This window comes from Dipodomys merriami, unplaced genomic scaffold (assembly GCF_024711535.1).
Source record: "Dipodomys merriami isolate MVZ:Mamm:240054 unplaced genomic scaffold, mDipMer1.0.p SCAF_23, whole genome shotgun sequence".
Taxonomy (NCBI): Eukaryota; Metazoa; Chordata; class Mammalia; order Rodentia; family Heteromyidae; genus Dipodomys; species Dipodomys merriami.
Genome location: NW_027203715.1, coordinates 21,408,477 through 21,416,284, shown reverse-complemented (window position 1 = coordinate 21,416,284; position 7,808 = coordinate 21,408,477).

The window sequence follows — 7,808 nt, the reverse complement described above, 5'->3', positions numbered from 1 at the left end:
CTGGTCTCTAAATTGTTAGCTTGCTACTGCCACCTCCTAAATGCTAGCATTACAGACATGTGCCACAATGCCAGGCAGAACTATACTTCTTTGAGTATCTGTTCTAAAAGACAAATGAATAAAATAATAATGCCAAATGTAACATTAGTTTTACTACCATTCTCTTCTATAGGACCTGAAGAGAAACTTTTTGAGTGGTTGCTCAATCTGGAATTCCATATTCTCAATGATCTTTTTCTTACTTCAATTGTATATATGTATCTAGATATACATATATACGCATATACACATAATATCTATATGTATGTATGAAGAGGTGGCTGTGCCACTTGTGGGGCTTCCAGGAGTGGTGTTGGAAAGACGTGTCTCATGGCATTCATTTTGGGTTTCTTTGTGACAGGAATTTAGGTGGTGATAGTTAATAAATCAGTCTTAGAGTAAGACATTTTAATGTATGAAGGATCTGGGGCTTGAACATAGGGCCTGGGTGTTCACCCTGAGCTTTTATGCTGAAAGCTAGCACTCTACCACTTGAGCCTTGTCTTCACTTCTGGATTTTTGGAGATAAGAGTCTCACTGATTTTCCTGCCCAGCCTGGCTTTGGACCACAATCCTCAGATCTCCGCCTCCTAAGTAGCTAAGATTACCAGTATAAGCCACCAGCATCAGGTAAGACTCACTTTTTGTGGTTTTGGTTTTGATTGTTTAATTGTTTCTGTAGTTTTCAGAGCTGAGGTCTGAACTTAAATCCTTGCACTTGCCAGATGAGTTCTCTTACACTGAGCAAGTCCCCAGGCCCTCCTGTTGTTTTTAATCAGCTAATGTGCAGTCAGTGCTGTCATGTGAACTTTGGATCCATGCGGAAGTGAAAGCCAAGAGATGTGCAGTTCATCCCTTGTTCATGCTGAAAACACTGGCAGAAGGACAGACCCACATGACTGAGTAATGACAATTTGGAGTTTCCTAGGGCTGCCAGCTATTCAACAAATAAAGGATTGATATCCATCCTATATAAAGGACTGAACTTAGACAGCAAAAAAACCCAGAAATAATCTAATTACATAGTTTTCAGAAGAAGAAAAAGATGGCTAATAAAGTCATGAGGAAATGTTCAACAGCCTTAGCTATAATAGAGAACATGCAAATTAAAACTGCAATAAGATTAAATCTACTTCAGTTGGAATGACAGCCACCAAGAAAATGTGGTAAGATGAATTAGAAAAGGAATCTTTATACTCTTTTGGTGGGAATGCAAACTAGTGCAACCACTACGGATATCAGTCTAGAAAGAGACCCTTCCAAAGACTCCATTATACCAATATGAGGCGTATGTCAGTAGAATATATATCAATATACCTGAAAGATGCCAGCATAACTCATGTTTATTCCAGCACTGTGCACAATAGCCAAATGATGGAATCAGACACCTGGAATCTTCTTGAACTGATAAAGAAGTAATATAGATGTACCATGGAATGTTACACAGCCATGAAGGAAAATGAAATCATGTCGCTCTCAGAAAAGTGGATATAATAGAGGACATCATAATGAACCAAGCTAAAAAATAAAAATAAAAAAAACACAAGGTACGTGTTTTTTTCCGATATAGAAGCTAGGCCTAAAGAGCATATATATTCATAGACATGATTGTACCTTTGTGTATATGGGCAGATTTACAAATTGAGTCTACAGGACTGTTTAAGAGGGGAAGGGAAAGGGAAAAAGAGAGTGAATAATTTTGAGATACATTATAACTATATATGAAAATTACATGAAAACTGTTGATCAATGGAAAGTTGGGGGGAGAGAGAGAGGTTGAGGCAGAGAACTAGCAAGAAGGTTGGCTAACTAAGGGGAAAGAGAATGAATATGGTTAAGTAGATTTTTGTTAAAGTAAAACTGAAACTTTTTGAAATTGTTTTAAGAAGAGCGAGAAGGATAACATTGTGTGGAAATGTCACAACAAAATCTCCCTTGTATAACTAATATATAATAATTTTTTTAAAGGAAGGGACCTGTTGCTCACATCTATACTCCTAGCTACTCAGGAAGTTGAGATCTGAGAATTAAAAGTTTGAAACCAGTTCAGGCAAATGAAACTGAGATAGATATTCGAATCTCTAGTTAAACGAGAAAAAAAATAAAAAGCTGGACGTGAAAGTGTACCTCTAGTGATAGAGTGCCAGCCTTGAGAGAAAAAGCTGAGCGAGGGGAGAGAGAGAGAAGAGAGAGAGAGAGAGAGAGAGAGAGAGAGAGAGAGAGAGAGAGAGAGAAAAGAGAGAGAGAGAGAGAGAGAGAGAGAGAGAGAAGAGAAGAGAGAGAGAGAGAGAGAGAGAGAGAGAGAGAGAGAGAGAGAGAGAGAGAGAGAGAGGAGAGAGAGAGAGAGAGAGAGAGAGACCCTGAATTCAAGACTCGGAACCCGTACAACAAAAGAAAAACAAAACTAAAGTAGAATTTAATCAAAGTTCATGGCAAAAAGAAACTGTGAGGTTAAAAAATTGTTATTAAATTTTTTGTCAGTCATGGGGCCTGTAACCTTAGCCTAGGCACTGTCCCTCAACTCTTCAGCTCATGGGTTGTACTCTACCACTTTAGCCACAACAACACTTCCAACTTTTTCTGCTTATGTGGTGCTGAGGAATTGAACCCAGGGCCTCATGCATGCAAGGCAAGCACTCTAACACTGATCCACCTTCCCAGCAACTGTTATTAATTATTAAAGAGTTGTATAGAAGGGTTACCATTTCATAAGCATGTAATGAATTTTTTCTTTGGGGGCAATTTCACCCCTTCCTTTGTTATCTCCGTTTCCCTCTCCCATCTCTACCTACAAATTGTATAGTACCACAATTCATTTTCCTGTTAGTGTCTACTGAGTACCACTGCTGCATTTTTTCACCATTGGTTCTTCCATTGCTTTGCCTCCTATTACCCACCAAAGACAGTTAAAGGAAAAACAGGCAAAAAACAAGAAACAAAGACCAAAAAGAAAAAAGAAAAAACACCATCTTCATCAACAAGAGGAAAAAAAATATTAAAAACTTGTTGCAATTTCCTGAAATTCCTGTTGATAAATATTATTTTATATGTTCACTGGCACAGAGGCATTCATTGCACCTTTGGGTCCCTTCCTTAAGAACACCTCTTTTAATTGTGAGTGTTTTTAAAAATTGAATGTTGTTTCTACATACTTAGAACAAAAAATATTTAAGTTGAGATGTATTTTATTAATGCAATATAATTTATATGTACTTTTAAACCTTAAAAAGCCATCATTGAAAAATTTTTTCTGAACCAGGTTGTAAAAAATGCTGCATTCCATATGTGACTGTAAATTTTTTACAGCAGTGTTGGAATTGAACTTGGCTTGTTATACCAAACACCTCTGTCACTTACAGCCACAGCATTTTGTTGGTCTTCTACTGTAGTTCCAGGCCCAACATAGTCTTATTTTTAGGAAGTATTTTTAATACTTGTAGTTTAAGAATATTTATGGTTGAGGCTGGGAATGTGGCTTAGTGGTAGAGTGCTCACCTAGCTAGCATGAAGTCCTGTGTTGGATTCCTTAGTACCACATAAACAGAAAAGACCAGAAGTGGTGCTGTGTCTCAAGTGGCAGAGGTGCTAGTAAAGAAGCTCAGAAGCCGTGCTCAAGCCCTGAATTCAAGCTCCAAGGACTGACCAAAAAAATAATATTTATGGTGTCCTCTCTGTTTCCCTCTCTCTGTCTCTCTTTCTGTCTCTCATGTTGACCATGGTGCTTGAACTCAGGACCTGGATGCTTAAGACCAGTGCTTTACCTCTAGAGCCACCATTCTACTTCCTTTGTGGTGATTAACTGGAGTCTCACAAACCTTCCTGCCTGGACTAGCTTCAAATTGCAGTCCTCTGCTCTGAGTACTAGGATTACAGGTGTGAACACCTCAGTTTATGACTCCTTTAAGTAGCTGGAATTTTCTAAGATAAGAATTTTGATTTATTTATAGTCCATTCTCCCTCCCTCTCTCTCTCTCTTGGTTGTAGGGCTTGAATTCAGGACGTAGGCTAGTGCATTAAAGCAAGTGCTTTACCTCTTGAGCCACAGCTCCATTTCCAGTTTTCTCGTGATTAACTGAGATAAGACTCACACATACTTTCCTGCCTGGATGGCTTTGAACTGTGATCTCAATCTCAGCCTTATGAGTAGCTAGGAGTATAGGCATGAGCCACTGTTGCCTGGCATATAGCCCATTCTTATTTTATGGAATTTTCTAGTGATATAATTAATTTTCATATTCTGGAAATTTATATGGATGAAAAATCATTTTACTGTGGCAACTGTATGTGCACATAACTCCTTGAAAAGCAAACACTTAAGAAATAAGACACTAAATTTGAGCTCAGTGACCCCCACTTGTAATTTCTAGAAACTTGGGAGGATCATGGTTTGAGGTTATCTGGGGGAAAAGACTGAATATCAACAAGCCAGACATGGGGATATACATCTGTAATCTCAGCTATGCAGAAAGCATAAGTAGGAAAATTTTGCTTCAGTGCAATGCTCTTAAGTTTAAAACTTAATAAAGCATTTTTTTAGAAAAAGAAGAAATGGGCCATTAAAATTTGCTTTTGCAATCTTATGGTTGTAAAAGCTTTAGTGTAAACGCATTCATATGACTGCAGAGGCTTTTGCTGTTTTTCAATGGCGTGGAGTTAATGGCCTTGAAGGAAGAGGACTCAGTGGAGGAGACCCTGTGTGTCCTGGATGAAGAGTCTCCAACTAAGTAGGGTGTTTCACGTATTTTCCTCATTAGGTTGTAATCTTTTCATACATCTTCTTAATGTATTAATAAGGAGCAATCCAGCTCAAGCTATCTAATGAGTAATTTTTTTTAGCATAATCATCTTATTTGGGTTCTAAAACTTGCATTCCCTTTTTTTTCTGTCTTAACAGTAGATAGCATTGTGTCTTGCATTATGACCATAGTCATTCTCAGTTTCCTTTTAAAAAATATTTTTGTTATCTTTAGGTAGTTGTACAAAGCAGTTGATGAATACAATGCGTCTTGATCAATGTTACCTTTTCAGCATTCTCCCCCAATTCTCCAAGCCACCCCTTCCTTTACTTATCTTAATTCTAGGTTATGTATGGAAAGTTTTGCAATTTACCAAAGCTGTTTTTGTGTACTCTGCATCTTGATTTGTGTCACATCTTCACACACACCCTTTTGACACACCCTTTCCTTTATTATGTCTCAATTCTGTGGCTTGGATTCTTGCCTGCATTCTCCAACCTTCCCCCTTCATCAACCCCTTCCTTCTCCTCCCCTCCCCCTTCCCTTCTTACTAGCACCCATTTCCTGGTTCTTATTTTGCTGGGCTTTGACTTAAAATCTACACAATTGCTAATGAGTGATTTTTTTAGGTACTGGGATTTGAACTGGAGCCTTGAGCTCTTGCTCAGCTTGCTGACAGCTAGTGCTGTACATCCTGGTTTCTGGTGGTTATTTTGGAGATGGAGTCTAGTAGACTTTTTGCCTGGGCCAGCTTCAAACCGCAATCCTCTGTATCTGTCTTCTGAAGAGCTAACATGAAGCATGACCCACTTGTGTCTACTTCTAATGGGTTTTAATGAAATTAATGGGTTAAATTCAAATATTCTGTTGTTTACCCACCTCTTTCCATCAGTAGCTGTTCAACTCATTTTTTTCTGTTCCTGTTATTATCAGAAAGTCCCTCTTTTCTCTCTTTACTTCTTATTGCTTAGGTGCCTGGTCCGTATCTAGCAGGTTTATACCTTAAGTCCACTTTTCCTTTGGAGTTCGTATGGGATCTCGCTTAGCCAAACCCCAGCAGGATGACTTCTCACAGTTGTCCTACGTGCCTATACCCACAGGCAGGCACTGTAATCATTTGAAATCTCTGCAAGGCTTGACCCCCAGTATTCTAAAATGAGTCCTCAGTTCCACATAGCAATCTGTTTCAGGGTTTCACTTTTACCACAGCTTAGTCCTTCTTATCTACTCAGAACTCTGACACTACCCTTTCCCTTTTGCCCCACACCTCCTCTTTCATTCTCCCTGTGCAGCCTTGTGTCATAAACAAGGTGGGAGTCATCAGATGGGAACTTCACAGTTTTTTCCCTGTCAAAGGTACAAACCTGTCTATAGCCACTCATCTCCTAAGTTCCTGCCTTCCTGGTAAAAGCCCATCTTCTCACAGCTCTTAGAGCTTTTGGTCTTCTCTCTTTACTTCATAGAAGCTTCATATGTTAGGTTTTTCCCTTCTGTATTCATCTCATTTCTCCCAGCTCTGGTCTTGGAATCAACAGTTTAAACACAGTCATTCTCATGCTGGTTCTGGGACTTGAACTCAGAGATTCGTGTTGTCACTTGGATTTTTGCTCATGACTGCTAGAGCCATGCCTCCAGTTTTGCTATTTTTGCTGGTTAATTGGAGATAAGAGTCTGAAGGATTTGTGTACCCAGGCTGGCTTCTAACTGTGGTTCTCAGATCTCAGCCTCCTGAGTAGCTAGGCTTACAGGTGTGAGCCACTGGTGCTTGGCACTCAGAAATCTGCTGACCCTTCTCTTGAGCCTCCATTCTCTCATGATTCCCTCTTTCTGAGTTGTGTGCACTCTTTCTTCATTTACATACCCCATCTTCATTCCTCACTTCACTCTTGCCCTCTTTGTGTTCTGGAAGCTGTCACCATGTCTCCTGATGTAATGGATGTTTCAACCTGAGTCTTCTTGGTTCTCAGAATCATTGGACTTTATTAATTTCTTAAACATGTCCTCTAACTGGCTTCTGATATCACAGTACTGGTTTTCCTTCTGTGTCTCAACATCTCCTTTAAAGGCTCATCCTTGCCTTGTAGGTCTTTTTAAATGCCATCTCTTTCAGCTTCTCTTCTTCTAGAGCCCGTTTGTGGGATCTTATGTATCCTGTGCCTTAAACTGTCAGGTATATCTCCAGAATTATCTCTGAGTCCTTCCTGCAGTATAATTCTGGCCACCTCCCCTGATCCCATATATTCCTTGTACTCCACATCTCCAGGATTTAGCAAATTACTTTCATTACAAGCCTCTGAGCCTCCTCAGTTGTTTCCACAAAGTAGAAGCCTAGGAATAACCTATGGAACTCCCTTTGTGACTCCCTCTCCAAAATTCAATCCTTCCCTCTGTTCTGTGTGATTTGTACCATACCTCCAACAGCACAGTCATCTGGCTGTCACATGGCTCCCTGCATTTTCACCTTGTGTACCAAAGTGGCATTCAGACTGCTGTTCCCTCTACCTCACTGCATACCTCCCCCCAGTGATTTCCTGTTCTTTTTTAGTTTCTGACCTGACCTACACAGTCCTACATGGTCATGCCTCCATAGGACCCCCAGTTCCACCCATGCCTTCCCTGGGTTCACCTCATGTCTCCTATTTTTAATCTCAGACATATACCTGTCCTCTCCTACTATCCTCACATCTGACATGCTTTCACAAGTATTGATTTCCTGTTCTCTATACTTCTTCCACTCATCTTCACCTTCAAACCATTAGAACTTTTAAGGAAGCGTCTCTAAAGAGCATAGACTTGGACGCAGAGTGCTGAGTACAAATTGTAGCTCCACCACTCACCAGACTGGAAAATTTATTTAATCTTTCTTCAGTTGTTCTGTTTTCTTCATCTGTAAAATGGTAATAATACAGTACTTATGCTACAGAGTTGTTTTAAGGAGTGTGTGTATGTGTAATGGAGAGAATGTACACATAATGCCTAGCATCTGGTTAGCACTATAGAAATATCACTGTGAATATATATATATATATATAT